We start from the raw sequence: 11027 nt of genomic DNA, 5'->3' as shown, positions 1-11027 counted from the left end.
TTGTGGTAAACGGTATTTCGATCTCTCTGTACACACAAACTGAAAGATTGACAATAAAGTTGACTTTGAACTTCAAATAAAACCCGAATATTATCCAAATAAGCGTAAAAAAAAATGAAATCCCAACTAATATATTCAGGAACATTTGTGTATGTGTTGTTTGTACTATTTTTTGTCCAACAATTACTTCTCATGGACATCCTCCAGGCTGGTGCAGCTGCCTCTAATGAGCCTATTGAACACAATGTCATTAGTTCAACCTCATTTTATTCTGGTAAAGTTATCTTAACCCTCTTAACCTCGATTATATAAACGCATACATTTATATTGTTGGACTGTGTTTCACCAGGGGCCTATACTACGAAGCTGGTTCAACCTAACCTGGATAAACTGTCCTACGACGCGGGTTATCAAGTGGATCGCTCAAGCCAGTCGTGTCCTATCTAGTTAGGTGCGCGTTCACATGAGAGGGGTGGTATCTGGAGCATTCGACCAATCACAAACATGGACAAGCGTACTGACAGCGCAGCGTCATACTTCCTGAATGAAAAGTTAACTTTAATACTAGTCAAAAATGAAGAAGTTAAACTTTAAACATCCATGACTTAAACACTTGATCCAGGATCAAAGCCACAGAGCTGCACCTGCAAGGTGAATACAGCTGGCAAAAGAACAAGTGTTTGAATGCGTACATTAACAGGTTTATGATATCACTGCCCCGTCTAAAACACGATCTGACTTTCATTACATTTGTCTCGAGTGTTTCGTCAACTTAATGTGTTGCTTAAAATAATACTCCTGCATACAGTATGTGACACTGTGAGTGTTGCACGGCCAGATACGGCTCAGCTGACTCAGATAAGGAGATATATGATACATTATGAAGTGATTGATTGATTGATTGAAAAGTTTATTAACAGCTAGTATATTGGGTACAGTACAGTACAGCTCAAAACATACAATTGTTAAGGGGATGCAGACCAGAGAAAGACTTTCGTCTTGTTTACATCAGGGTCCCCCATTTCCAATTCATCATATCATTTAAGACATATAAGACACATTTGACATACAGATGGCTTATTTACAATTTACATACAGGTGGTTTTTTACATACAGATTGCTTGTTTACAATTTTCATTTTAGATTTCGTTCTAATACATCCTAACCGGACATTTAAGACATACCAAGTCTACAGATATACAGTTAGTAACAGAGTCTAAAATGCGAGTATATACATAGATAGGGGGGGGGGGAAGCTGTCCATTGAACGACAGGTTGAGATTTGTACCATTACCGGGGCCAGTTTTGCAATGCTCTCCCCCGAAGGTGCTCTTTAAGAGAGGTTTTGAAGGTAAGTATAGTTTTATTTTCCTTTACAGTTGTGGGAAGAGCGTTCCACCTTGATGTGGCATAATTGCGAAACGTGTATTCCCCCTTTTTTGAGCCAAATCTGGGTTTCACATGATTTGTGGAGCTCCCTCTGGTGTTATGATCATGGTATTCCTTGACCTTTGGGAAGAATTTTGACATGTACATGGGTACCATAGAGGTGTAGTGGATCTTGTAGACCAGGCCCATTGCAAGTAGCTGTACTCTGTCGTCTACTCTAAGCCATCCTAGGTTGTCAAAGTGGGCAGAGGTGAGGTGGGTTCTAGATGAAAGGTCAAGCAGTAGTCTGACCAGTTTATTTTGCGATGTTTGAAGTTTTATTTTTAGCGCCTTGGAGGTGCTATGGTACCATGACGTGCAAGCATAGTCATAGTACCCTTGAATGAGTGCTCCTGCCAGAGTTTGCAGGGTGTTTTTGTTTACCAGAGAGGAGATCCGGTATAGGAATCTAGTTCTTTGATTGACTTTTTTTATTACATTGGATGCCATTTTGTCACAGGAGAGGTTTGCCTCAAGAATAGATCCTAGGTATGTCATTTCCTTCTTACTTGTGACAATAATGTCGCCCACTGCAACTGAGAAATCGTCGGATTTGCTGAGATTATGTTTCGAACCGAAGAGAATGGACTCTGTTTTACCCAGGTGTAATGATAATTTATTATCGGCGAGCCAGGTGCAGATTCTGCCGAGCTCGGAGCTGAGGGTTTTTTCAACCTGCAACCTGTTCCTGTCAGAGACCAGCAGGGCTGAGTCGTCCGCGAACAGGAACAAGTTGCAGTCACATGCTGATGACATGTCATTTACATAAATTAGGAACAGTAACGGACCTAATATGCTTCCTTGTGGAACACCACAGCTCACTGGGAGGGGGGGGGGGACAGAGTACTGTTTACCTCCACCATCTGTTCTCTCCCCTCCAGGTAGGATTGCATCCAGCTCACCGATAGTTTATCAAAACCAATTGCTTTTAGCTTGTCAATCAGAATGGGGTGATTGACAGTGTCGAAAGCCTTTTGTAGGTCCAGCATCACCATGCCGCAGTACTTGCCCTCGTCCACCTCTTGTTTGATGTGGGTCGCTCAAATAAAGAAGGCATGTGTCAGTGGAGTGGGATGTTCTAAAGCCAGATTGAAATTCATAGATTAGTTTCTTTTCCGCGAGGTACTTTTCGACCTGTTCATATACTATTTTTTCCATGACTTTCGAGATGGAGGTAAGTATAGAAACAGGGCGGTAGTTGCCTGGGTCCAATTTGCTGCCCTTTTTGTGCAGGGGGGTTACTCTTGCAATTTTGAAGTCTTTGGGTACTTTTCCCTGTTTTATGGAGAGGTTAATTATGTGAGCTATGACTGGTGAGATGGCGGTTGCTGAGTCTCTGAGGAATTTGGAGGGGATATTGTCGTGGCCAGTGGCCTTGTTAGGTTGGAGGGCGCTCAGTTTAATGAGTACCTCTGCTGTTGTTACCCTTGCTAGACTGAAATCATCTTTGCGTACCCCTAGGTTTTTGTAGTAGGTCATGATGTGATCTACTCCAAAAAGCCCTGAGTGGGAGGGTAATTTATTTACAAGAGTTGTGGCTATGTTTGTGAAAACAATGTTCAAGTACTTGGCCACAGCCAGTTTGTCTGTGATGAGCCTGTTATCTGTCTTTATGTTTAAGTTAGAAAATCTCGTTTTGAGTTTTTTACTGCAGCCAAGCTGGTTATTGAGTAATTTCCAAAGTTCGCGGGGTTTATTTTTGTTTTCCTCAGTTTTGACATTGATGAAATTCTTTTTGGCAGTTCTGATCATGGAGCTTACGTCATTTCTTAGTCTGTTTCTTTCAATTTTGAGTTCAGTCACGTGGGCCTGGAGTTCACTGCTCGTGCTTTTGGAAAGCATTGACTGACTTTTATGAAACTCAGAGCATTTTTTTGTCTCTGGTTTTCATGGCGGTCAGTATGCCGGAGTGCATCCACGGCTCAGCGCGATTTTTTACCCTGGTTGTTCTTAGGGGGGCCAAATCATTGAGTATTGCAGAGAATTTGTTTTTGAAACCAAGCCATGTTTCTTCAACTTGTGTACCACTGAGCTCATCTGACCAGTCCAGGCTCTCCAGTTCTAGGTTAAAGGCCTCGCTAGAGTAGTTTTTGAGGTCTCTAGATATGACTGTTTTGTGACAGCCGGCCCTTTGTTTTAGCTTTTTGCGGGTACAGAATATCATATAATGATCACTTAAACCGCATGCTATAACTATGTGATATGAATGATAATGGGACACATCGACGTCTGCACTCAGTGTACTTATGTTGTGGCAGATATTTAAGTAAGCTTTCTTAACGCTAATGCTATAATAGTCAGATTGCTCTGAAGATGGAGGTGATATTCTATTAATGTTCACGTTCACACAGTCGGTGATTTTTGCCGGCCGTCTTTCCTGCAACGGCAGCTTTTCTGTATTTCCTTTCTCCTGTAATATGACTTGATCGCTTTAAACTCCGCACACTGAGCTCTGATTGGTCAGCAGGCGGTGCTTTCACTGAGTTGAGCTCTTAGCCTGCAACCTAACCTGGTCCCGACCAGGTTAGCTGCTAAGCATAAGTTACCATGGAGATCTAGCCTGCTAAAAAGAGAACATGCTTCGTAGGACCGGAAAGCCGGAGTTTTCCCTGAATTTAGCCGCTAAGCGAAAATCCTGCTTCGTAGTATACCCCCCTGATGGCAGTGCTGACCTCAGTCTGTCTGAATAATAAAATATCAGGCCACAGTTTTCCTTGGCTTTCTGGAATAAGTCTCCTGATGCATTGTTTTCCCTACTAACTCATTTTCATCCAGAATAGATAAAGGATATTTTTGTACACAGTCTCAGTTTGTAATCACATTTTCAAAGTTCATTTAATCTGTTTTGGATGAAAGGCTTTTCTGATGTTCTTCTGCTCTTTTCTGAACTGATCACAGGACAGAACAAACAGTCATTTTCAAAAGTAATCCGATGTTTGTTATTGTGGTTGCGTTCTGTTGTTAAAGAGTGTCTGAGATAAAACATTTATTTGATTTTCTACGACCTGATGCATCCTCACCTCCTCTAAAGCATCATCCTCTTCCATCTTGTTTTTTATATATCTTTTTACATTTAGCCAATATCAGATATAACGGCTTGTGTTACGTGCTTTTCGTTACTGAAAAGGTGCACCTGATCTGCTCCTGCTCCGCCTCTTTCCAGGTGTCCATGATCTCAGCTAATCACCGTATAGAGGAAGGCAGGAGGAGAAGGAGTAGCTTTCTGGTGGAGCAGGCCCGGTTCTACGGGGGTGCATAAGGGTGCATTGCACCCTCAGTTGAGTCGTTATGCACCCTCATTTCAAAAATGAAAAGTGAAAAAAAATAAATAAATGAAAAGTGATATATAATAACAATAATAATAATAGGAGTAATAATAATAATAAGAAGAAGAATATAGTTGAAATAAAATAAATGGTGGTTAAATAACATTGTCTGCTGCATTTATTTGGTCAATTTAAACGGTAAGTAACGTTATTATGGCATCTGCAAGGTGCTTACACAGCAGTCAATGATGGACATCAGAAAATGGTTAAAACAACCAGCCCTTACAGCCAGCAGTAACACTGCATCTACTGCAGGTAATAACAGTTCAGATCATGGGGACATGACGTTACCCGCGGCCACTGTCGTGGACACTAACGTCCTCCCGCCCGACTCGCTGGCTTTGCCCGCCTTGCCCACGGAGGCGGAGCAGCCGCAGCCGTCTTCGTTGTCCCAAACACCGCCACCCCTCAGCGGCCCGCAAGTGCCAGAGGACCTCGGCAAAACAGAGCCTGCCCAGGTATATTTAAAAAAGTACCCAACTAGCCTGTACCGTGGGGTAAGGAGCTCATTTTGCAGCTCATGGTTTCAAAACAGAGATTGGCTGGAATACTCTTGTAAAAAAGATGCCATCTTCTGCTATGCATGTAGACATTTCAGTCTCAAAAGGGGAGTGATTTTTAAAATATCCATAAAGAAAAAGTAAATCTGTTTACAGTTCTGTTTCATATGAGTGTTGAGAGATGTATCTATAGATCTCTTCATGTTGCTCTCAAATTGCACCAGATTGATGCTTTTAACTTCAATATTTAAAAAAAAAATCTTCCCGGGGGAGCATGCCCCTGGACCCCCCTAGAGGAGGTGAGGACCCCCCTAGAGGGTGTTAGGTCCACTCCCCACTTGTAAAAATAGCACTTTACCCCTGCACCCTCTCTAATCTCAGATGCACCCTGAGTCATTTTGTTCTGGAACCGGGCCTGTGGTGGAGGGAAATGAACTGGCAGATAAATATGCAAAGTTGGCAACAAGGAAAAGACAAATTAGTATGAATGTGAAATCACAGACAAGTAACACTTAGAAACAAATCTGTTACCGTGTATCCGGGCCTTATCTGTCTTTATTTATAAACTATCAAATTAATATAGACAGCAGCAGATGAACAGAATCTTTTTCACTTTCCAAAAAGTGGACACATCAGATCAAATGAGATTCACAGGTGTGGCTAAAAACAACAACTTTACAAATACACTTTGTATTTCTCCCTCGACGGAACAATCTGAGCGTGGATTGGGGGAAAAAAGACAACACAGTCTGATCGGTTGGAATCAAAACAAGCCTTTAAAACCTCTTTTGTGTCTGCTGCTCTAATCTCTGAACTGGTCAGTGAAAAGTGCACACAGTTCAGATCAGGATTTAAAGCCTCTCAGTAGATTGGCAAGGGCAGAAGAATCTCAACCATGTTTTCCAGTGCTCTAACGCTGTGTAATTCAACGGGGAACGGCATTAGGGTTACGTAATCTGTCCTATAGGGACTCGTATGGATCTGGGATGCTGCATATAGAAAATGGGATGTTGTTTCTCTGCAGTGATGTAAGATTGCTTCTTGCCGTTACAGTTTTTAATAGCAAGAAAAGGACATCCTGTGATGGGCTGAGTCAGCGTGTCGATCAAATGACGGGAGCAAAGCATCTTGGGAGCTGAGCAGTTTGTGGTTGGTTTTGGCAAAACGGGAAACAGCTGTGAGAAGGGTGGAAGAACGCGCTGTGAAACTGGGCCTCAGATGACCTTCCAGTGAACACAATAAAGAGTCAGAGTAGAAAATCACAACATTAGGATAATGTCTCCCACGGTGCACATTTGGATTATATAAATGCATTCTCAACGTAAGCTTTATAGAATACTATTAATAGATTTTCTAACACTGCAGATAAAAATAGAGCCATCGACCGCTTGGTAACCACCTTAGTATGGAATATTGGATTATAAATCTATCACTGCTTGCAGACATTTCTCCTTTCAAACCGCCCTACACACACATTTACACACAGGTCATGACCTCCTGTCAGTTCGTTGGTGCTGAGGGGGGGGGGGGGGGGTTGGGTCCTGGGTGATAGATCAATCGAGACTCTATCGTCCGTGAGTCTCATTATCTAAAGTGGCCATAGGGGAACCTGGAGAAGATAGGAGCTTAAAACTCACACTGCTGCTCCACAAAGGAAGAAGAAGAAACCCCATTCAATCAGATCGGTAGTGAGCTGTCAGTAATGAGAGAAAGAGCCTGCAGACGCTACTGCACTGCACTTAACACGACAGAGACCTTAACACGACAGAGATTTTAACACACAAAGATATCTTAACACGACAGAGATCTTAACACGACAGAGATCTTAACACGACAGAGATCTTAACACACAAATATATCTTAACACGACAGAGACCTTAACACGACAGAGATCTTAACACGACAGAGATCTTAACACACAAAGATATCTTAACACGACAGAGACCTTAACACGACAGAGATCTTAACACGACAGATGTCTTAACACACAAAGATATCTTAACACGACAGAGATCTTAATACACAAAGATATCTTAACACGACAGATGTCTTAACACACAAATATATCTTAACACGACAGAGATCTTAACACACAAAGATATCTTAACACGACAGATGTCTTAACACACAAATATATCTTAACACGACAGATGTCTTAACACACAAAGATATCTTAACACGACAGAGATCTTAACACACAAAGATCTTAACACACAAAGATATCTTAACACGACAGATGTCTTAACACACAAAGATATCTTAACACGACAGAGATCTTAACACACAAAGATATCTTAACACGACAGATGTCTTAACACACAAAGATATCTTAACACACAAAGATATCTTAACACACAAATATATCTTAACACGACAGAGATCTTAACACACAAAGATATCTTAACACGACAGATGTCTTAACACACAAAGATATCTTAACACGACAGATGTCTTAACACACAAAGATATCTTAACACGACAGAGATCTTAACACACAAAGATCTTAACACACAAATATATCTTAACACGACAGATGTCTTAACACACAAAGATATCTTAACACGACAGAGATCTTAACACACAAAGATATCTTAACACGACAGATGTCTTAACACATAAAGATATCTTAACACGACAGAGATCTTAACACACAAAGATATCTTAACACGACAGATGTCTTAACACACAAAGATATCTTAACACGACAGATGTCTTAACACACAAAGATATCTTAACACGACAGAGATCTTAACACACAAAGATATCTTAACACGACAGATGTCTTAACACACAAATATATCTTAACACGACAGATGTCTTAACACACAAAGATATCTTAACACGACAGAGATCTTAACACACAAAGATATCTTAACACGACAGATATCTTAACACACAAAGATATCTTAACACACGAAGAGATCTTAACACAGCAGCACAGATTGCTTGTGACTTTGAGTGGCGCTGAAGCTGCTGACTCAGAGAAAGATAGATGTTTTTATATGAAATTCTCATCAACTCATGGAGGCACTGACTGCCTCTTAAAGTTCTTTGCAGCTGGTATCATCACATTGTACACTTACAACAAAGTGTTATATTATACGTTTCAGGTAGAATAGTTTAAACACAAATATGTCAATGAAGACCTGCATTAAAACCCTACTGATTACAAAACTATATACAACATGCATAAGTCTGAATTGATAGAAGTCTATGAGAAGATGACCATATTCTTACTTAATTAATTAAGTCTGTAAACATTTTCCTGACCTGTTTATAGTTTCAATTGTTAACTCTCTTTCAATACAGTATGACGTACATTTTGTAAATTATGTAGCATCGAGTATAAAGGGCACCGACCTGTTGACCTTAAAGATGGACAGAAGCTTTTATATATTATTCTCATTAACTCGTGTTGTTTCAGCCACTGGCTCACTTTTACTGTCAGTAAAGTTCTTTAAAGTTGTATCATCACACCTACATTTACAACGACATGTTTTACACATTTAAGGGACGATAGATGTAATATAGACTAAAAGATTACAATATTATCAAACGATGATTTTGACAACCATTTGGTGAATGGTCAAGGATTGGCCACCTGTGTGTCTGAACAGAGAAGTCAAGGCAGGATTGGCTTAAACTCGCATTATTTCTAATGGCCAGCAGGGGGCGACTCCAATGGGTTCAAATTAAAGTCCGGTTGAATAGAAGTCTATGAGAAAATGACCCATACCTTCCGCTTGATTTACTACCTTAAGAAAGCATTTTCCTTGTCACTACCCGATCTGCAGCCCTGCCCTATCTGCACTGCGCATGTGCGAGATGGTCCGCCATATTTGCCAACTACATACGGCAACTCTAATAGGACACTTGACACAGTGGCGTTTAGCAAAGCAGAAAAATAATTATTGTTGTTACAATGTGACTTCAATATTATTTAACAATTCCTTTTATTGAGTCATTTTATTGGGTTAAGTACATTGTCAGAATAAGTGAGAAATGGATTTAACTTCTGTTAGACAGCTATCATACATACTGAAGAAACATTGACTGTGAATGTATGCAATATCTATGGCATTCATAATTATATCTAATTACATTAACTGTGAATGTCCTTAATTTTATTTCAAATAAAATAACAAAAGATTTGTATATAGATATTTGAGACGTTTATGACTCGCGCACGATGCAAATCGGGCAGCCGTCTAGACGTCAAATGTCCTATTAGAGTTGCCGTATAGTTGTCCAATATGCATGGCGGACCATCTCGCACATGCGCAGTGCAGATCGGGCAGGGGTGCAGATCGGGGAGGGACATTCCTGACACATTTAAGGATTCAATCACTCTTCTCAAATACTTTTGAATACAGCATGAAATTATGGTCCTGTTTACAGTAAAATAAACGATAATGAAGGTATGCTTTTGGGTATGAATACCTCATGAGTGACAGGTCACTATCATTGTGTCTATTCTGGTTGTTAACAGTGTTTTTCTTTAACAACTTTTACAGTGTTTTCAGTATGAGTTGTTTCGATCTCTGTCTGTACAAACACACAGCAACATTGACATTAAAGGTGACTTTACTATATATTTTGGTCGGCAAAGACATTTGTTAAGCGTTCGATTGTAATCTACTAAACTTCAAAACCGCAGTACACAAACCAATGGTTGACTTCACTAGGACATCAATTTTTAAATATACAGTCTATGCCCAGCACTTCACATACAAGCATCTACTGTAGGGCCCATTGTGATTAGATTATGCGCAGTGTTGTAGTGGCTCTTGTAAAAGTATAATCAGTACTACAACGCTCTTTAGTACAACTTAACCTTTTCCATACAAACTGCTGATTTTGCTTATTCAGACATTATTGCATGTATGATTAACCCCTTGCAACACAGCCATGTCTCATTGGACATATGAGGTACACGGGATGTTCTTATATTTAGATGGTGACCACATCTGCTAGACTGCTGTGTGACTATAGGAGTCACACGACATGTTCATATTTACACACAGACACACGACTGTTGACTAACAGCATGAGGAAGTACATTTCCAAAAACTAGACGACGCAGCTGAATGAATCAATATTTTAAGGGTCTATTTTGGCTCTGTCGTGGGAAGAGCATTTTGAATTAGTTAGGGCTTGTGATCCGGTCTGATATGTCATGCACTATTAAAGATAAACTCTTCTCTGCAACATGTTTGAATGTCATCCTCCCATTGCTTTCAATCAGAAACACAATCAGTATAAATGTGCATGTGTTAGAGAAGACTACCTAAAACAAGACTTCACAGACACATTCTCAAACATGAATTAATGTTTGCATAATCCCTTAGAGCAGGGGTTCCCAACCTTTTTTCCCAAGAGCCCCCCCAAATGACTCCTGTTGGAAGTTGCGCCCTCCCCTTGTGTGTGTGTGTGGGGGGGGGGGGGGGCGCAACAGCGGTAATTAAAGTTTCAAAGTCTCAAAAATGCTACAACTACTGTCACAAACTGGATGAATGTGAAGTATTTTGTTAAAGGAGGAGGAAAGCGTAATCAAGGAGCACTATTGGAGTGACTTTGATGGTTATTGGACTCAGGATTAATTCATTTGGATTCTCGCTGAATGAAGAAATTAAAGGACGGCGCAAAGTGGAAACAATTCACAAAGGGATTAAACTGTTTAAAACACATGCTCAAAGTAAACCGGACTTTGCCGATGTGTTTATGTGGATTCAAAAGTCGTAAATAATCTACAAAATGGAGGAGACCGATCTGA

This window comes from Gymnodraco acuticeps, unplaced genomic scaffold, assembly GCF_902827175.1.
Source record: "Gymnodraco acuticeps unplaced genomic scaffold, fGymAcu1.1, whole genome shotgun sequence".
Lineage (NCBI taxonomy): Eukaryota > Metazoa > Chordata > Actinopteri > Perciformes > Bathydraconidae > Gymnodraco > Gymnodraco acuticeps.
This window is presented reverse-complemented; position numbering follows the sequence as displayed.